The sequence below is a fragment of the Thermobia domestica genome, chromosome 9 (genome assembly GCF_964235325.1).
Source record: "Thermobia domestica chromosome 9, izTheDome1.hap1.1, whole genome shotgun sequence".
Taxonomy (NCBI): Eukaryota; Metazoa; Arthropoda; class Insecta; order Zygentoma; family Lepismatidae; genus Thermobia; species Thermobia domestica.
The window spans coordinates 95,564,739-95,587,531 of NC_137462.1; the positions used below are offsets into that span (position 1 = coordinate 95,564,739).

Here is a 22,793-nt window from a genome sequence, read left to right on the forward strand (position 1 = left end):
TTATTTTGTCTTACATATTTTAACACATTAATCAAAGAAGCACACCGACTTTCGTCTGTACCAACACATGTACGTTTAATTCGAAACAGAATACTAAAACTTCTTTTAATAGACTAGTAAATATTGTCTGTAAATATAATTATGCTTTGTTGTATTCACATATAATATTTAATTGCAACATTTCGAATTATTTTTATTTAGATTGTGAGGAAAATGAGGAATTCAATCCTACTGGAACTCAATGTGAACCAACATGTAAGATCCCGTCACCAAGTAAGTGTGACAAAACGACAGTGCCCGGATGCTTTTGTACAGAAGGTCATATACGAAAGAAAAAAGGAGGAAAATGTATTCCAGAGGATGAATGCCCTTAAAAAATCAGGTATAATTAGTACTCTACACAATATATGGCATTATGGTTAGTCATATTTATAAGTACTTGTGTTTCCAGAAAATTTCCCGCAAAATGTTCTGAATACATCAAACATCATCATGATGGGTATTCTACCATTGTTAGCAGGTCACTTGCTTCAACTGAGAAGGTTTTATGTTGCATTATTTTTCGTTAACCTCTTTGTCTTCACGTACGTTTTCTCTGTTTTGATACCGTCAATTAATTGTAGCCTCCTTCGCCCTCCTTCTCTTTCCTGTCACCATAGTCTCTAAAACATCCCTAATGATACAGTTCCTTCTTAGCCAATGTCGCTATTGGTTTATGTGCCTCCTATTAATAATATATAAACTTTTCATTCTTCCCCACAATTTCTAACGCCCTCTCATTCATTTCCCGCTCAACCCAACTAATTCTATCCATTTCTCTCCACACCCGCATTCCGCAAGTTTCCAGTTTTTTTTCAACACTTTAACGTACGTAATATCCCCGTTTCTGATCCATACAGTACAATACTCAACACGAAGCACTTTTGAGTCTTTTGTTTGAACTCTTTCTTCAAGGTCCTACAAAGTAGTGCTTTCTTGCTCCTAAAGACTTCTTTCATCATTCCTATACTTGTTTTTATTTCACGTTCACACTTCATATCATCACTAACATTAGTAAATAGGTATAGAAGTCTATTAACCTCTTCTATTTTCTAGCCTCCTACTTCTATATTTGACATCGACACCTTCACTTCCAAGGGTATTACTTTTATCTGGCTAATATTTATTTTCATCCTATATTCTTCACAGCCCTTCCCTAAGTTTTTTAACATCTTATTGATTTTCTCTTCAGATTATGCTATAATCGCCACATCATCTGCAAAGCTAAACACCTCATCATTCTAGTTCCTACTGAAATGACTCCTTCATTTTGTAGAATCTTTTTCACTATAACATCCAGATACATATTAAATGACGTAGGCGATCGACATAACTCCATCGCTCTCATCCAATTCTCCTACCCTCTTTCATTTCTTTTCCTATTCTTACACTGCTGGCTGGTTCATGTCTGAATTTTTTATGAGACTTCGATTCTTCCATTCCAACAAAATTTTCAACAACAATTCCCAATTCACACTGTCAAAAGCTTTTTCAAAATCAACGAATAGTACATAGACCTTCTTCTCTTTCTATAGAAAGCTTTCAACGATCGCCCTGTATAATCCAATTACAATTCTCCTGAACCCAAACTGTTCCTTCTCAACTTCTTTATTTGTTCCTTCATACAACCTTCTGTTCAGAATTCGAAGAAAAAAGTTTTGTTGCATGTTGTATGACACTAATATTTCTATAATCGTCAGATCTTTGTGGGTTCGGTCCCTTAGTCATCTACAACATATTCGTCCTCAGGAAATCTTTTGGCCACTCAATTGTTTTATATATCTCTTTGCACAGTCGGAACAATTCTTTTTTTACCATTGTCTTAAATACTCTTTATGAATTCCATTGACATATTATCTTTCTTGGCTGCTTTTCCATTTCCAATATCAGATATAGCCTTTTCAAACTCATCCCTTTATCGTCCTCGTCCACTACATTTTCTACTTCGATATCTAGGCCACATGGTCTATTCCTACTCTCGTATAAGTCCTCAACATATTATTTCCATCTTCCATCAACATATTCTTTCCATTTTAAAAATTCACTTCTCTCGCTATCTACCTTTCCATTGTAATTTTCTACTGAGATCATAATATACCATTGTTTTCTCAGAAATTTTATAGATTTCACCACCTTGTAATTCTCCTAATTTTTCCCAACTCTATCTAATTCTACTATGTTCTCTCATTTCCTTTGTAAAACTCTTCTCTTGCTATATCTGTTTCCCCTCGCAACTCGTTGCTTTACTTCCAGTATGTCTTTCTGCCCTCTTCTGTGTCAACCTGTTTCCACGTCTTCATTTCCATCATTTTCTGCAACATCTGTTTTCTAACTATAGTTTGTTTGCAGTTTTACTTTTGCGGAAACATACCACTTCTTCTGCAGCCTGATGTCCGTTAAGTTTAATATGTTCCTACCATCTGCTATCATTTCCTCGTTTGAGTATTTTTCTACGAATTTTTCCCCGAAAATATTTCTTACTTCCTCATTTGTCAGCTTATGTTCTTCTGCTGTCAGCAAACTCGGGAAAATACATTGTTGATTTCCTATAGCTTTCCACGCTGCAGTATCGCAGCCGTTAATGTCGTTGTAACCAAGCGAGGTGTCTCAATGGTACAGCATTCAACTCTGGTCCATGGTGTCCTTGATTCGTTCCCAGCTCGCGCCAAGTTGTACTAAATTAATTAATTAATACTTACTGTTATAATAAAACATTAATGAAATTTATATGAATATACAAGTTAAAAGATTTAATCGGGAATGAGAAAACCGTCGGTAGTCATCGAGAAAACTAGAACAAAATCCGCGTAAACACTATCTGACTGTTTCCAATTCGACTACTAAATTTATGAATATTCCAGGAACTTGCAGCGACTGTATCTCAATTATGAGATTCAGAATTCATTGAATAGGGAAAACAGTTTTATTCAATAAATTCATCTTAGCCTATCTATTAACTAAATTATTACCTATACCTTTTTCACTAAATTATAGATTTCTGAATCTCTGAATAGTTTCATTTATTTCAAATCTTATAATTCATTTGCAGTTGAACAGTTCAAAGCAAGCTTTGGATGAAAACTTGATTCCAAATAAACAATTTAATTTCAAATAAATACAACGAGGGAAGAAATCAAATTCATTATGTAACAACAAAAAAAAACGGAATAATTGAACATTAAACTATATAATTTCTTTATTTTTTTCGATTCGAAGATTTTTAATTGCCATCACATCACAATAAACTAATGTTATAAATATCTTTGTGCTTCGTTTAATATCACATAATAATCCAATTCAAAATAAACTTTAAACTGTATATACATTTACAGGTTAAATATTGGATGATATGTCAGGTCTTACTACTAGTCGTATATAGAATTAGGTTTGTTTCAATACAGTATTTAAGATAATAACATCAGAACATATACGATCTTGGTTATCGTGTCATTTTCCTCGATGTTAATAAATCAGAACAAATATCTACCTGAAACAACATCTAACTAATGCAAAAATATATATGCTTATGTGACTTGAGGTATTGATTTCGATAATAAAGATTCATTCATTTCTCTTTGGACATTATTTTAGATCCAGGTTATTTACTAAAAACCTTTCAAAAAACTGGACCAACAATCAACATGTTTATAAATATATTAACTTATCAATCAATAATGTCATTCCTAACTCAGTCTACGAACTATCAACCTAATCTAACCTAATGATTATGGATACTTAACCTAATGATGGAGATGAGAAGCTATCTAATGTTTTAAGAACATCGATGACATGTGATTGAAGAGAATGAAAACAAGGAGAAAAAGCATGCATATATAAACAACGAGCATCGAATATCTCTTATTGATATCTAGAATCAGGTGCACTACAGATAAAGTAACAATGTCATTTCTATTTCGTTTATAAAAATATACGAGTTCACGACATATCCCCAATCAACACGTAAAACATATATTGCAGATAGCAAATGAGAACTTGCTTATGAGATTTTACCTATTCGGTTGATTCTTTTTATAGATAGAAAAATCGAACTATCAACTTCATGCTATTCAATTGTGAGGAAAATTTAGATAAAGAATTGTGCTATTGCTTATCTCAAATTATCCGTAATATTTTTTTTCTAATTTTGGTTTAAGTTTGCAGAATTAAGTTACGGTAAGGAAAGTAACTGCAATAGACTGATTGCATGGACAAGCAAGTAGAAACATGTTTTCCACCATGATATGTCTGGAATGTGTGCGACGTAACGGCGCTAAATTCATTCAAACATTTTAACGGATTCCATCACTGAAGCTGAATTTAATAAGTCAGTTAGTATATTTCAATCACTTTGTCACTGTTTCAAATGAAGTAAACCAAATTAGAGTAAGTGTTGTCAACATGGCGCCAATTCACACTTCCTGCTAAAATGTTTTTACTCCTAAAATTTTCTGAAAAAAAAGCTAAACTATTTTGCATTTCTATCAAATTTTATTTAATTTATTAGGTTTTACCTGCCTAGTTCGGAAGGCCCGTATACTTAATACACGTCTAATTAACTAATATTTATGAGTTTACTGATTTATTAAGCAGACAAATGTTATTTTATGAAAATTTGCAATTTTATAGGCACATCCGAACATATGTCCAACATGTTTAATTTCTTCTTGTACATTACACTCGCTCCATCTGCTGAATTAAGCAGCTTACTTCAACAACAATCTATTTCCAAATTTAACTGTTATCATTTCTAATATTTAAATCTTTTTCCCTCATTAAAAGAAATTATATTTCATTTTAACATTGATTTTACTCCTAAAATTTCCCGAAATAAAGTAAATTATTTTGCATTTCGCACGTCTACTTTGCAATATGGCAGTCAGCGTACCAATGTTTACAAGATTCACTCACATTAGTATCACCTCTATATTTTCAGCTAATAAAATAAATTTATGCAGATTTTGCTTATCCGACCCTATTTAAACGATTTTAAGGTTGGCGAGCACCAACCAAAAGTAAGTGAAACTAAAGTAGTAACTTACTAAGAGAGAAGGAAATCGGTGACTTCCAGTCGAGAGTACTGAACTAAAGGAGTAAATTACTACAGAAGTAAAATTTTCATTTACTACTGTAGTAAATTTATTTACTCCACAAGTGGTGGAGAGCACCATAGAAGAGTACACTACTACATTATTAACTTTAGGAGTAAATAAGGACAAAATTTACTCCTAACCAGTAGTAGGAGTAAAGTTAGAGAGTAAGATGTGTTCTTTGGTTTCTGTGTGTTAAATATCGAATTATATGGATTACCTGGTCTATGAAGAATATAAGGAGATGGCAGAAGAGGTACACATCCCAAGAATGAGGCTTTTAATGGAGAGATGAGATCCATTTGCGATGTATAGCGACAATGATTTCAAAGAGCGGTTTGGGTTTCGTACGGAATCTTTCGAGTCTCTGTTTGGTATGCTGGAGCCGTAACTGTAGCATGATTCTGACAGGAACCGTGCTTTGTCTCCTAGTTGCAACTTCTTTTGTGGCTTGCAAATATTTCGCACTGGTATATACTTATCAAATTGAGCAGGGAATCTCATTAACTGCTGGAAGAGCTTTTAACAGAGTGATAGACAGTTCTATTGCCTTAAAGTCACTGTATGTATGCATGCCACAGAACCAAGAAAATATATCAATGAACAAAAGGGAATTCTATCGAATTGGTGGATTGCCGAATGACATAGGGGTCATAGATTGTGTATAATATATATACCCATACTTTGTCCTTCTGGAGCACAAGCAGAACTATATAGAAATAGCAGAAATTTCTTTTCTATCAACACACAAATCATTTGTGATGCCAATATGAAATTTTTGAACATGGTAAGCCGTTCGCTGTGTTCCACACATGATGCAGGCATTTGGGATAATAGTAGAGTTGCTGTAGAATTCAATAATGGACAGTATGATGGGTTGCTTGTTAAGGAGACAGTGGACATGCTTTCTCCAAACATCTTATGACTTCTGTATTTCTACCTCACATAGGAGCCGAAGGGCGCTAGACTATAGCCCGTATTGCTACAAAATGTGTGATAGAACGTACATTCGGTGTTGGAAGAAACGTTTCCAAATTCTTACTAAAACAATGCGATATAAACAGAACACGTGTGGGAATGCTGCAGTTCTACACTACTTTGGAATAGAACTGAAGGCGTGTTTCACCTTAATGCTATGGATGCGAATGGCATCAACCAATATGCATTTCATACAGAAGCAGATGCTGCAAGGCAATCTGTCAGGTGTATTATACTTAATTATTTTTACCTAATTTTCCCTAATTTTCTAGTAAAATAACAAGTTAGTGTAAAGACTTTTCCTTCTTAAATGAATAAATAGGCGCTTCTTTTATTTCTTTTGTAGTTACGTTTCTCACTTTTTCTTTTCTTTTTGTTTTTTTTTCTTTTTTGCAATTAGGGAATTAATATTTTCATATTATTTCTTACTTCAGTACACAAAGTTATACAATAAAGGTGTTTTGATAATTTCTAAGAAAAACAAGATGTCTACTTTTATAATTTTGCTAACACAAATTAATATTAGAATGTAGTAATTAGAAAAATTAAATGTACTAATACTGAAATAATATACACAAATATTATGTCATATGGAAAACAAAAACACATAAACCACTAGAAAAATATCAAGCAAATAAAATATGTTTTATACATATCAAACATATTTATATTTATTTACAAAAACATAAACTTCTCGAACATATTGCTTGAAGAACCGGAACCTGAAGTTTGCTCCGTTTCATTCTTGACCTTTTCATTTAAGGTTATGCTCTTCTTGTATGATTTGTCTTTGTCTTTCAATTAACAACATTTCTGCATTATATTCCTCTCGTATTAAACGCATTTTTAACGAATGAAGCTCGTTCGCTTTTTCCAACAACTTCCTGCTCTTCACTACAACCCCATATTCTCTGCCTTTCTTCATCTTCCGATAAGCTTCAGCTGCCGGTAGAAAACGAAATGCACGTACCAGCAGTGTGCAGAAATGGATTACTTCTTTAGTAAAAAGGCGTTACTACTTTTGTTACAACTAAAGAAGTAAATAGAAATTGAGCTCTCCAACAGTTACTAAAATAGTGTATTACTTCGAAAGTAATTTACTAAAGTAGTCCAGACTAAAGAAATAAGAGTTACTACAAGAGTAATTTACACTAGCTTGGTGCTCGCCACCCTAAGTGTTTGTAATGCATACTAATATTTATAATGTCAATGTAAATAAAGAATCTCGATTTTTGCATACTCTGACAAACCTCGCTATAGGAGTAAGTTTTGTTTACACATGCTTTCTCTCACTTTATTTTTTTTAATTTATTTTATTTGTTCCCGGTTCTACTCTTGTCTGGAACAGCTTATAATACTTCCAGTAAGCCATAGTACCGTTCTCCATTATTCATATTTATAATGTTGTAATAATGTAAGTACGTATAACACACATTTACAATTATGATCCTGACATGGGCACAACCCTAAACTGTTTCTTCCTTGTACGTAGTATGTTTATATATTTCCATACGAAGGATAGGACATGTTAGGAACAAAAGCACAACTAACCCAGAGATATATATCCTTGTATCAATATTAAATGACCTTGTGCAAAGGTACCTAAGAATCTATAGCTAAAAAAATTCGTATAGCTTACGAGCGTTGATTCGATTTGCTAAAAAAAAAAAAAAAAAAAAAACCGAAACAAAGTTAACTTTGTGCTGAAACACCATATGTATGTATTTTCTCAGGGTTCTTTCGTTTCCTGCCACTTTTTCCATTGCTCTATTTCATTCCTTTGTCATCATCACCGTATCCTTTAGTATTGTCGGTACAATCATGGGGCGTGACAATTAAAGTTTTAATATCATTTTGACTATGAATGGAACTAATGTCCAAGCTGCAATATCTATCATAATGATTTACGCAAACCTGGCTACTGGGGAACTACTGCCTTCTGCGAGAACCCTTTTCGTCTGCCTACTCAATTTAGACTAGTTTGGTAGGGATGGTCCTTCTGGTAGGGAAGTACAGACGACATAGCTCTAAAGTCTATGCCGCTGTTACGCATTCCTCCCCATCGGACACATAAATATCTTTGTAAAAATGGAGTTTAACGGGAGGCATCATACATAGGGGATGAAACTGGAAATCACCAGTCTGTTACACAATGATTGTGGGTTAGAAATACAAGGTCGAGTACTACAAAGTTCATTAAGTCAGTTTTCTTAAAGACGTTTATTCAGAACATTTTTCAAGTTGTAGTAAATAAAAGGTTCAGAAAATCCATAGATATCAAGTAGAATAACGTTCACTTTGTAACGAATCCAAATGAAAATTACGGTGCGAATAAGCACGTCATGCCGAATAAACATATTTATGATGATATTGAAGTTCAAGACCCCATAATCCTGAGGAATGACACTAGTTCAAAATCATCAGATGGTAATTATATAAAGAAATACAAGATTTGCACAAGCCTTGGGAGGTCAACATGGATGAAGAGAACGTTGAATATGAATAGAAGATTGAATAGCAGTGTGACTGTAGACAGCAATAGATGATTGCACTATTTGTAAAGATTTTTATTTTCCGAAAGAAGGATATGATGTTGGTTTTGTTGGGACAACAGTACGTTATAAAACTTAATACGTACTGCAATTAAAAAGGAAAGGATTATTTTTTTAAAAAAATATTTTTATTACAATTGTAGCATTTAAAAATTGTTTGTAAATATCGTATTAAATGGCAAATTATTTTAATATACTTATGAATATCCAGTATCTATCTTAGAGAAGAGATTAGTTAAATATTAAAAATGATATATTAAAAGTGATATATATTAAGATATCATTCTATTAAAAATGATATATTAATTGTATCGCAAATTGAAACTTTTATAAGCTTGTCTTAACCAAACCCAATCACTAACCTAACAGATACATTAAGTTTTAGTACGAAAATATAGTGCATTATGCAGAATGCTACTTATTCATCATGAAGCAGAATACACTTATAATAAATTAATAAATTTGCAACTTTCAAATAAAATGCTTTCTATTATATTTTAAGAAAAACTTATGAGCTGGGATAGTTTGAAACCGATTTAATGATAAAATTCTTATAACGTTATCAACAATTACCTATTTTCTTACGAAGGGTTGATTAATTAATTTATAACATTCTTTTCCATCTCCGAAACTATATGCTACGGTCCTATTATGTAAGTGAGAACCGAGTAACTACCAAACTCAACTATATTGTCATTTTATAACTGCGAAGAAGAATGACTCAAATGTGCCCAGGTATACGTATTCTAAAAGTGAATCAAAAGTATTCAAAATGCATACTAACTCCAGTTACTAAGTAAAGTGCCTAAACATCTGAAAAGAGTGTCTCAACTTTGGATGTTTATACAAGTACGTCCAGGCAAAAGCGACTATAACCACTGATAAGACCGTTCACGTTTTTGAACACTCTCGTCTGACCATACTTGAAGCATTCATTTTGCATACATTTTGAACATTTAATCAAGAATTGCATCTATCTTTTGATTTGAGAGAATCAATTTCTCGACATGCAAATTGACATTTACAGTTACTTGGATAAGCAATTACTTATAAATCAAAAACACAGAGGAGCGTTTGAATATCAAGTATTCAAAACTTGTATAGTCAACAGCAAAAGTAATTCCCCATTAACTGCTGTAAGTCTAGTAGGTAGGGTTCAGTACTTTTACTGGTATCAAAATCGTCTTCACTGATGACACAACACTTTGTGTCAAACACGGAGAGTAGCCTTATATATTGAATATACTATGCATCTCCGCTAGTTTTAGTAATTGCTGAGAGTGTGGTCTAATTAGCAACTTAGAACCATAATAGAAGTTAGAGAACCATTGAAGAGACCATGGCTGTGTTTGTCAGTGTTCACACATTGAATGCTTAAACTAATGCAAGAATGATATTTTGTTTTCATATATTTTTTCAAAGTTATAGAAAAATCATATTTGATAGTAAATTACTATATTAATATGAGTGATTAAGATTGCCAGTAACAATATTGTCTGCTCGAAATAATATTAGCATGGTTTAACCATCTTGGTTCTCAAACTTAACGAGTAATTAGGTGCGGGAACTCTCCCCTAGAATATGGGAGAAATGGGGCAATGGATTCTGGTATATACGCTGCATATGTTTCATTGTGGACACGAGACACTGAATGATTTATAAAGTGAAAACGTGGGTAAAATTCAATGGAAAGTGGGACAAGGCAGGTTAAAAGATGATATAATGTGTTACCACGAAGAACTTTTAAACAAAGTGTAGAGACGAGCAAAATGGATGACCCTGGCCATAGTTCTACATGCAGTTTTTTTTTTTTTTTTTTTTTTTTTGGCAAACAACAGTTAATATGAATTATTGATTGGCCTAACTTAACGCAGATACTAAGTAGAACACTGTATATGATGCAAGAAAACGGCCCACGTAAACACCAACAATTGCGTCATTTTTTTTACCCAGCCTTGGAGCAGAAAATGAAGCAATTTTTGCAGAAGGGATCACAAAGCTTGCCGATGCTGAATTTTACCAACAGAAGAAAACTATTAGAAGACTGGGCTATGAATTAAATTTGTTTTGAATATCAAACATATATTTACCAAAGTGAAAAATATACCTTGTTATGATTATATTTTGTCTTCGCAAAGCAAAAGGTTTGTGACAAGTAAAAGTGGTTTAACCAGGAAGTAGCAGAAAAGTTTTATTATATTTTAGAATAGCAGATAATAAAACATGAACTTGATAACAAACCACAAAATATATTCAGTATACAGTAGGTGAAACCAGGTGCAACTGATAAACAAGGTTGGCTAAGTCGTATAAAATGTACTAAGAAAAATAGTTACTAACGGATAAGGAGAAACAGTCAACTTTGTAGCATGTTATTTGGAAGATGGCAAACTTTATCCTCCTGCGCTAACCTAAAAAGAAAAGAAAACACTTAAAACCAGTTCCAAGATGAACTCTTTCGAATATACAAAGTGTACATCGGTCAGATGAACTCTTTCGAATATACAAAGTGTACATCGGTCAGATGAACTCTTTCGAATATACAAAGTGTACATCGGTTTGCGTACATTCTTAGTCCCATGTTTTACGACTGTTTTATTAAATTCTTTCGCCCTAGAAGGTACTTGGGCATAATAATCTTATACTCGATTGATATTTTTAACATGTTTCTTTCACTTCTCTTCCTGAGCTAGTTGAACAGAAGAACGTTATTTACTTTGTCCAACTCCATACATTATTCATGCTTTTCAGACATTAGGTAAATTTTATTTGGTCCTTTCAAATATTACTTTAATACTACCAGCAACATATGTAAAGGAAAATATCCCGGGAGCAAGATAGCACGTTATTAGGTCGAGCCATTACTTTGTGAAGAGTGTAATAACTTTTTCCTCCGTGGAAACTTACACAAGTGGCTTCAGGTCTTCAGAGATTTCCCCTCTAAATATTCCACCTATTTCCGAATACTTATCTTCTATTTCAGTTAATTTGGAACCTGGCCCTATTTCGGAGTTTAAATGCCTTCAACCAGAAACTATTCCTAGTGCTGCAAGTCATTTTTGGAGTGGGACCACAACCTTGGTGTAGCAACCATAGCACCAAACCTGAACATTGGAATATCCGTCAGAAGTTGTAACAGAATTTTTACCTGTCCCAAAGCACGCACAGGTAATCTCAAGAAAATGAGGGAAACAAGATTCAGTAGTATTAATCTGAACAAAAACATCAGAGGTGCAGAAAGTGCAGCATTGTGGAGATGAGGATAGATGAGCCAACTTCCTTGTCCACTGCATCTGAAACTAACACTGGAACTTGGCGTGAGGTGTCTAACATACTCGAATAAACCAAGATGTCCGTTCCTAGCTTCACAGCCAGAACATTTCAGCCCAAAGCCTGGTTGTGGCCCCCCAAATCCACCACGCTCACAAGCACCATCCCTAAGGCTCGTCAATATCATTTTCCTTGGCATCTTTTGTAGGATTATAAGTATTCTTTGTCTGTGTTTCGGGAGCCCGATCTTACTGCAGTATACTATATATGTGCCATACCGCCTTAGCGAAGTTGATATTCCTAAGGTTGGTAGTGGCTCCAAACCCTCCATTCCCACCACCACTATCCCTAAGGCTTCTTAACTTCATTTTCCTTGACACCTCGCGCCAAGTTTCAGTGTTCGTTTCAGATGCAGTGGTCAAGGAACTTGTCTCATCCATCTTCATCTCAATACGTTTTGAGGCTTCCGAACTTGGCTGCACTTTCTGCACCTCCGGTGTTTTTGTTCAGATTTCACTTTTTGTTTGTAGTTCACCATATCAATATCGTATAATGGGATTCTCAATTGTGGCATATTGTTGGATGTACATTTAGAATTGTACACTTTTAAAGGAGTCATAATGTGTCACATGCGTCATTAATTCCCAAAGGCTGTCCTATCAGGAATCGAACCCAGTAACCTGTACGACAAAGGCACACACGCTAGTCACTAGACTAGCGGATGGTATTTTCTCTATTACATATCTGTGAGAGGGTTATGTGCCTAAACGAGATTCTAATTCATTTACCCGAGCTACAAAATCACGATCGTTGATATCTCATTTTCTTATTTCTTATTTAAAATGGCGGAATTAAGGCATAACCTTTTCTTCCACTCAACCATTTACATTTTTCTTTTACAATCGGATCTCATAATAGTTTTTTTTTTTTTTTACAATGAGAATAAAAAGGATTTATACACTTAGGTACGTTAAAGAGTTGCACACATCCAGAACAATACAAAGAAGATAAAGCATGAAAAGTTAAAATGAAACTTGTTACATATAAAATAAACACTAAAATAACCAAGCGACAATGCTGAAGGCATGTTAAACTACACAAGGAGATAGAAACAATGAATGCAATCTTGATTATATAGAACATCTGAAGTACATTCCTTTGATTGACTATGTATAGATAATATGATGCACATACTTAGGTGATAATGTAAAACATATACGTACATACATATGTATCAGAAAGGAATAGAAAAGAAAATAAGAAGAAATACAAAGAGAAAAAAGAAAAACAAAGGACTGCATGGTAACGCAAGGAATAGTTTCGTGTGAAACATTTTTTTACTGAAGTCCTTCATTAGAAAGATAATCTTTAAGGCGACGTTTAAAAGTCAACACTGAACCAGAGTTTCTGATGCTTTCAGGGGTGTCATTCCAAGCTTTGGTGGCAAATAGTGTGAAAGATTTGGAAAAGAAATTAGATTTGTGCGTTTGAACGGCGAGTGTTGTATTTCCTTTAGAATGGGTATTTAGTGGGTGAGTATCACCGAGAAATTTAAATTTAGAGGATAGATGAGTAGCTTTCTTACAATTAATTATTTTATATAAAAGTGTTAGAGAATAAATGCGGCGGCGGGTGCTTAGATTGCACCATAGAGTTGCTGATAACAATGAGAGATATGGTCGAAGCGCCTTTTATTAAATATGAAGCGAACGCAGGCATTCTGAATGAGCTGTAACGTTTTGCTAGATCTTCGGTTAAATCAGCATATGCTGCATCACATTAATTTAAATGAGAGATTACCAGGGACGCTTTAATGAATTCCGGAAAAAGGTATTTTAAACCTTAAGAAATTGAAGGGAGCAATAAGCTTTCTTGCATATTCTATTAATATGGTTTGTCCAATTTAAGAGCTTATTGACCTGGAGTACTAGGCTATTGACGCTATAGCTTACAGGAATGGTTACATTGTTTACAAGAACATTCGGTAGGCTTGTAATATAGATTGTGGTGAGTAGTTGACAAGAAACAAGCATGATAAATTTTGATTTGGTTGGGTTTACTTGCAATCCATTGTTACATACCCATGTGCAGATACTTTCAATGTCACTGTTTAAGTGATCAATCGCGGTGGTTAAATTTAGGGGATTAGTGGTTAAACAGCATTGTATATCATCTGCATATAAATGATATTTAAAATGAGTGATGTGTTCAGGTAAATCGTTGAAGTATAAGGAAAATTTTCATTACCTAAATACGAAGAGTATCAGCACAACTCCAATGCTGGATGCTGAATCCTCAATGGTAAATCACTAGACATGTTTCAATATATTTAGTTGTTCTCTACCCTTCCAACTTGCGAAATTACGGAGTTCATAACATGACGCGCATGTTGCGCAGTTTCATACTGCCTCGGAGTTCCCTTCCAATGATATCCTCCTTTCAAATACCTTGTGAACTCAACTATATTTGTCATCAACATATCTCATATAAAAGTCAAACAATTGGATTTATCACTTCTTCGAAAGCTTCATTAATTCTAAATATCCCCATCTCTACATTCTCTTACTTATCAATTTAATATCTATTTAATGCCAATGACAGCAATAAAGGAGAAATATCACCGAAGAAAGAAACAAATATTAGCATTTCTTCTCTGGGTTTCCAACCACGAAATTTACGGTAGTATGTATGTACGTGCCTTAGCCCACTTTCTAAGTTACTTGATTCACCGAACGTGCCTCATTAATTTCTTACATTGCTTATTACTAGGTTTAACTTGTTTTACTGGCATACTAAGAAAAAAACTATTTGGCGTACGTCGAAACGTAGGTCACATGTTTAAATCCTGTAGCTTTTGGAGTTAGCGTACACTAAAAGTACATCAGAAAAAGTATATGTTATACATACTTTCGTATAAGTATTCCGCATAAACATACTTTCCGCACGAACGAGAGAACTGCATATAGGAAATCAGGATCTCACATACAGATGGACGTATGCAACTTATAGCTGACGTACGCAACATGTATACGTATGTGATGTATGGAAGACCGTTAAATGTCAGACACCTATTACGACATAGTGTAAGCTCTAAGCGGGAAAGAGAGCAGACGTATGTATCGCATGCATTACGTATGCTAAATACTGATTTCGGTAGAAAACATAAAGATACCGTATATTTGTACAATATACCACTGTCCGGATAACGGATTTTTCTCAGTGAGCTTAGCTCGTTTTTCTATTGACCTAGAACGACACGATCACAGAAACATCGAGGAAATTCAAATTCCAAAGGCTCTTTCACCGAGAACGAACCCCAAACCCCATACCATATAGGTGCTCGCTTTCACTAATTTATCATGAATTCCGTTTCCTCCTTCTACGTAGCGAACAACAGATTGTTGGCAACGTATAGGAGGTGATGACACATAAAAGCCATAATTCTGGCTCTATAAGAAAAATAGTTTAATCCCTTCAGTGTGGGTGGCGTATATATACGCTTTCATTTTGCTTTGGCTATTTTGTATTGCGTATGGCGAATATACTTGCCTATAATATGAGTAATGTTATCCCGACAATATTTAGCTAGTTTGCGCTTAGCTGGTTTCAATTGTTGCTTAATTAAAAGAAGAAGAGGAAAAAGACAGAAATTAAAATAGAGTTTGGGCTTCGTCAAATACAGTTTTCATTTTTTGTTTTGTTTGAGACCAGACAGCACAGTAATGGCTTCAAAACGATATTTCAACGATGCTGACATCGAGCAAGAATTATTAATTAGTGATTCTGATGTAAGTGATTTTGAAACAGATTTAGAATCAACATCCAAAAGCCCCCCCCCCCCAAACTACACTTTTTTACAGCGGTTCCCATCTGAAAATTAGGCACTGAATGGGTTAAGATCATGTTAAGGAGTTGATCGGTAACTTAACCTTCGAGATTTGTTTTAAACAGACTAACATTCCACAGTGTTTCATGTTGTGCTAAAGGAGGCGGATGATTAAAGAAATCTACAAGGCAATAGGAGAACCGCGAGAAACTTATGGACACACAGTGCATGTCTGTGACCAATAAGAAAAGTTTACGGCAATATGAGTCACGTGGCAAGTAGTAATAAGAAAAAGGAAAGATGGAATTGCCAAGCAGGCACAATTGTGAGAGTGTCATTAAACTCATCACAGACGATAAAAACCAGCACTCACAAGGTGTCGTGGAATAACACACGGACATATCAAGGAGCAATAGTACAATCTACACTGAAAGTATTTCTCATCCTTTACCTACTCCTTCCCTCTTTGATATATGAACATGTGAAATTATCACAGGGACATTAAGAGCTAATGGTCTACTACTTCCACGCTTTGCACACTGACTATAGTGATGGGATCAATCGGCCTCTTTAACGAACTGGTTCCATTAATATTAGCACCCGGCCCGTAATCCCTCTGTCTTGGACTATGTCCTCGTACACGAAGTTCCCGTCAAGGTTTGTCTCCTAACCTTGGCGCCTTAGCGTATAACCCCCATGCTCTGACCCTCGTGCAACCCCCCATCCGCGGAAGAGAGAGACCCCCACCTATCAGTTACTAATGTGAAGTCGGATTGCAAGCGAGCCGGTCCTTCCATACTCTGCACATATGGTGCCCGAGCGTTTCAAGGCAAGCTCACCACCCCCGTTACCCAGATTCCTCGGCCTAACTCCCGTATGGTACTGAATCCCACGGTATAACCACAGCTCGGCAGAGCCCAACCCAAATCCGGGAGCCCCAGGCATGCTCGAGAGAGCTTGTTTAATCCTATCGCACCTCTATCGTGCAACTGACAACTGCGTCGTCATGTAGGGGTACCACGCACACGTCGAGATACTACTGTGTCTCATCCCGGATCCAATGTTACGTCCTAAGTCACCATTTGATTTTGGTGCCAGTCCATATCCTACAGAGTTTCCTCCCTTTGGCGGGATCAGAATCGTTACCGAGATTCTTGGGATTGGTCCCTCCCATATCTCCGTTCAGTCCCTCAGGCAGGAATCCGACACTACCCTCCCGGGAGGATCTTCCAAGCAATACAGGACTTCCTCTAATTACCGAAAAGGTACACTGTACATTACCAGAGCCAATGATTGACGTAGACCGTCTGCTTAAGGCAGAAATTGTCATTTGGGGTAGAAAAATTACAAGTAAATTGAAAATTCGTTGTTTACTGGTACAATCACATTGTCTATTATGGATGAATATCACCTTGTAATCCAGGAATTCTGGCTTTACAGGAAGCGGTTACAGGAGGTTCTACACCAACGTAGCTCGTGACTTTATTTGTAGAGTATGGATACTTAGGAAAGTCAAAAGACTATAACATGACGATTGCAGTCAGAAATGTACCTGTAGCAAGGGTAGACCTTAAAGGTTAAACAACAACTTAAAAAGCAACATGTTTCATTTCGTGCACGAGGAACCGTGGATCTTAAAGTCTAAAATCGTACACATATGAAGGCATAATGTACATAAGCTATTAAAATGCATATGTCAGTATTATGCGATGGGTGAGCAAGCAATTCCGCGCAAGGAATAAGGGATTCCCAGACATGCTCGGACGTAATGTTTTACCCAATGTATGCAAAACATAAGTATTGTTCGAATACGATAATGACAAGTCAATCTAGAGAGCAGATTCCGTCATTGTGTCACTTGTGGCTGATTGTGTAGGAATAAAACAATAAACAAAAGTAACAATGAAATAAGGACATCACCAAATATGTAAGAAACAACGTTGAACTGCGATCTAGAGAAGCTGTCCCAAACACTGTCGTCTGTCGTCTATACAGGATTTGCGTTGAGACGCAGTAAGTCCATAACACTTGTTAATATATGTACTGCCTCCTTGATACTATGGCTACCTGTAAGCATTCTTGCAACTAGCTCTTCTTCAGACAATACTGGTGATTCGTAGACAGGGCATTCATATACATTCACAGAAAATAATCTAATGTGTTTACGTCCGGTGAACGAGCAAATCATCTTACGGACCACGTCCCCTATTAATTAATTCGGATACACATGATTCAGATATTCCTGTATTCATATAAGAAATTGGAAGGAGTTCCATTATGTTGGAACTAATATCGAGACGGAACTAATCTCCTCCAAGAATTGTGGTGAAACATTTGTCTAGAAATAACCATAAAACTTAAACGAGTTCTTAAAAGATACGAGTGAATGAGGCAATCTCCCAAAATACCATCCTAGATATTCACTGTCAACGTGTATTGGCGACTGATATGGCTTACTGCATGCAGATTTTCTTGTCCCGCACATGAGTATTCCGGCTATTCAATACAATATCTCTTGTAAAGCATGATTCTCCACTAAAGAGTATCTGCCTTGCAATACAAAATTATGCTCACAGATTGGGTTAAACCTCTCACACATAAGTTTACACGTGGACCGAAATGATTGTCTGACAGAGGCTATACTCTTAGTAAAGGATACAGGATTGCTATGCTGTAATATTTGCCATACAGTGGCATGATTTGTTCCTCCCACTGGCGCATTAGCTCTTGTGCTCAATGAGGGTTCTTCTGCTACTGATTCTAGTACATTTACATCTAAATCAGGAGTCCTGACAATCCGAGGAACCGGTGTCGCACATATGTAGCACATAGACTTCGTTTGGGGTAGCACTGCAAAGACATTCGCAATCATCGTATGATGAGGTAACGCGGCATGTGGCTTGATATAACCTGGTTGTCTTTGCCCACAACCACCAACTTCGCCACACATGGAAACTATATCCACTATTACCTCAATTTGACAGTTGGTCATTTGACCTACAATTCAGCTATGTTATTCAACACGATATGGTTGAATAATATCCTGAGTGAACACAACTGACAGAAAATGTTGCAAATAAACATAACACAAAACCTGCTGCTGAAATCTCGTGGATATTGGACATAAGAATTTAAGGTCTATTGCTCTTGTTTCTTAGAGTATGACAGCAGAAGGAGAGGTAATTATTTGGAGAAGGCAGAGGTAATTACTCCTCCTGAGTTTGTGAAATACAAAAAACTTTCTTCACTTGTCTACTAATATACGAATCAAAAACGTGAAACATTTAGAACAATAGTGTCTTGTCCGTAAGGAAAATACGTGGTACGATTGGAAAGTTTTAAGACAGTTGGCTACACTGCTTAGGAGGAGTATATATAAACGTCCGTTAGCATGGAAGCGGTGGCTTGATGTATCCTTGAGACATGCTGAAACATGCACCGAGATATCTTTATTCTGTACGGCGTAGCAACCAGTTGAGTGCTGGCGTGTGTGTGTGTCTTGGTGGATTTTTAAGTGTGCAAAATGAATGAAAAATTGGGACAACGCATTTGTGCGAAATTTTGTTTTAAAACTGGGAAATCTGCTTCTGAGACTTACGAACTCTTAAAAACAGCTTTTGGGGACGAATGTCTGAGCAGGTCAAACGTGTTTATCTGGTTTCACAGATTCAAAGATAGCCGCGAGTCAGTAGAGGATGACCCTCGATCTGGCCGGCCTTGAACATCAAAAACTAACGAAAACATTGCAAAAGTTGGCGATCTAGTGCGCTCGGACCTTGGACTTAGAATTAGGGAGATAGCTCAAGACCTGAATTTAAGTTTCTATGCGGTTCAGTCAATTTTAACTGATGATTTGAACATGCGTCGAGTGTCCGCGAAATTCATTCAAAAAGTGTTGTCACACAAGCAGAAACAGCACAGACTTGAAGTGTCCCAAGAACTGTTTAATCGAGCCAAAATTGACTCATATTTCTTGAATAGGGTAATAAAAGGATATGAATCATGGGTTTATGGGTATGACCCGGAAACAAAGGCCCAATCTTCTCAGTGGAATTTTCAGGAATGCTTCCAGAAGTGGAAATACTTCCAGAAGTGGCTCGGAATCGGTGTGTTTATTCAGCAGGGGACGACTTTGAAGGAGATCTATCACAATAACCTCTAAGTACCGCCATTTTTAAATTACAAGCCCAGTCTTAGAACTTTCCAATCACACCTCGTAAGAAATAACAGCACTGTACGATAATAAGAATGAAAAAGACGTGATAGATATCACAATTACTCCATTTCAGCTTGAAATACTCTATATTGATGTGTGTTTGTCCATATGCATGGCTGTTACTTGCTATAGCAACAATGAAATGCAAAACATTGGTCAGTTATATAGTTTTGACACTCTCATGAGTCATTTCTGTATGTCATATGACAGCTGCATTCAACACGAATAGCAGGGCAATTAAAGAAGACAACTCCTGTCTCAATGTTTAGATGTTGGGTACTGCACTTGTTATATTAGTTTTATGACCTTTCTCCGTATTCATACTACTACAAATAAAGTCATGGCCAACTAATAGCTTTGAACATCATCTAACTTCTAGGAATCGAAGCCGGAATCGCTCGATTACAACACGGCGCATGATATTTATCACCCGTAATACTCAATGTGGGTGCACCAGTAACCATTGAGTTTTCAGTTAATTTGCAATTTGTTTCAGTTGTCCGGTAGGAGATTCCCGACCCGGTATGTGGTTCACAACGCCGCTTAGTGCAAGTAAAAGTGACGGTTACTGAAAAACAATGGTATGCTAAAGCCCAACAAATAACAATATGTCTTCAAAGGTTGCAGTAACGTGTTAACACTACTTGATGAACGACACAAAAGGAATTTAGATAACATTAACAAGTTTTATTTTTATAAAACAAAAAGTGAAATAAAAAATGTTACGTTGAATAGAAAAACAAAATTGTAATATTCGAAAAATTTTGTCTAATTTTGAAAAAAATATTTTCAACCACTAAATTTAAATGTCGTATGAAGTGAAATTCCAAGATGGCTCATGCCTTATTACAGGTCAAGTTTATCGCGAACCATTTTCGAAATATACATACTTATATCACTGGAATTCGAAAACAATATTTGAACTGATGGTTGAATTAGACAATTCAGCAATTTTCTATCTACATTTTTATCCCATGTAACACTAAGAATATGATTTTGAAATTCACAAATAAAATATAATACACACAATACTAAATATGGTATTACACATATCTAGCGAAGAGAACAAGTGATGGGTCCAATCACTTGTTTTCATGGCTCCTTCATCAGAAGGATAAACAACCGATCAAATACAAGTATAGCAATCACATGACATATAGACAAAAGACTTGCACCATATTACCAGATCAGTTAAATTAAGAAAACACTAAACTCTATAATATGCCAATAAATATACTATAGTGGAATAGAGGGAGGAGGAACGGAGGTGAATAGGTTACCAGAGAAACAAAAGACAAAATAGAAGGAAGCAGCGCTGTTTCTGTTTAAATATTAAATCCCTCTTGCATTCATTTTACACAATAATACCAATAAACATGCAGAAGTGAAGATCGCTACTGCACACTAGCTCTGAAACTACGCAATTAGATCCATATGAACATTTTTCCATGCTGTGAAGTGAGAAATGGCCTGTGTCGGTTTAGTTCATTAACAGCTAATATATATATATATATATATGAGTCGATGATTGTAGAAAATATCTGAGTGTATTTTGTGTAGCTTTGAAATGAACTATATTTAAATCCAGTACTGTGAGCTTTTCTTGCTTCAACCTAAAGTTGTATGTTGCGTTTATACTTTTGTGTCATATTTAACACCTGCTGTTTCTATACAAGTTATGTATACCTCTAGGGGAGGCCCAGAATATTCGGTCGCCATGTCCCCACTGGCGACTAGAAATTTAGAGTTGCGACCAGTAGAAAATTTAAAGCTGATGTTCAGTAGGAATGGTTCGTGGCTGAACTCTCAGAACTACTCAACTTGTTTCGCACGAAAATAATTGTCAGTGAGTGAAAGAAAACACGGAATGTGAAGCCCTCAAAACGTTGTAATTCGTCCTAATTATCCTGATCCTAAATGTCTGTGTTTTTAATTTTATGCCCTCTTGTAATCTCTCTTTGTCAAATCAAAAACCTATCTTTCTAAATGATCAACGTGAACTGTATTTTTCTAGACGGCGCATTTTCCGAGATCTTACTGTCCAAAGTAATTCGTCACCATATCAGTAGCGCAAATACCAAGGGGATACTGGACTTGCCCCCTCCAATCTTGGAAGGTGGGAGTGTCCCCCAATAATACGATTTGAAATATGTTTTCTTTTTTTAGAATTGTGATGATTTGTGTCCGATTGTCACAACGGAAAGTGAGATGAAATTGAGGTCCCCTCACAGAATAAGCTTCAAACCTGCTCGCCTCCCAATATTGAAAACAACTCTGTTCTTCTGATCCTCCATAGCTTTCTTTTCAACTTCATAAATATTTTAAACATCGCATATATATATATATTATAAAGGAACGCTCTTACCCGTTCCCTCCAATGTTGAAGACAGATTTGCACCGCTGCACCATATAGAAACGTACCATTTAAATATATGCTCATTGTAGATCAAGTAAAGTACATTTTAATAGAACTGAAATATAAGTTTTTGTTTTTATTTTCAGATAAGAAGACGACGAAAATTTAGGAATTTGAAGACAATGTAATTAATACCTTCAATGAATAATTCAAAATATTAAATAAGATCTGAAGTATAACAAAAAATTAAATTCTTGTATTTAATTTTTATGGTATATAATTCATCTACATTGTACAGGTGGTAGTACAAAAACAATGTGAATCGAAATAATCTTTGGCGAAAGAGTAAAATCAATACAAAGCATGTACTAAGTTTTACTGAAACTAAAATATATGAAAACTAATATTAAAACTAACTCAATAGCCTATGAAACCCGGAGGTTTATTTGTTCACAAATGCTCTGCACTG

The 22,793-nt window shown here is 35.5% G+C and overlaps 1 long non-coding RNA gene across 2 annotated transcripts; it reads left to right on the plus strand.

Moving 5' to 3' along the window:
- The first annotated feature begins 207 nt into the window (after positions 1 to 207).
- Positions 208 to 22,551, plus strand: LOC145694869 (uncharacterized). Of its 2 annotated transcripts, none has more exons than XR_014133056.1 (2): positions 208 to 382; positions 22,471 to 22,551. It is a non-coding gene; the product is annotated as an uncharacterized LOC145694869 (long non-coding RNA). The 2 variants fall into 2 exon arrangements; XR_014133057.1 differs by lacking the exon at positions 22,471 to 22,551 and adding an exon at positions 11,640 to 11,731.
- The last annotated feature ends 242 nt before the right edge of the window (positions 22,552 to 22,793 follow it).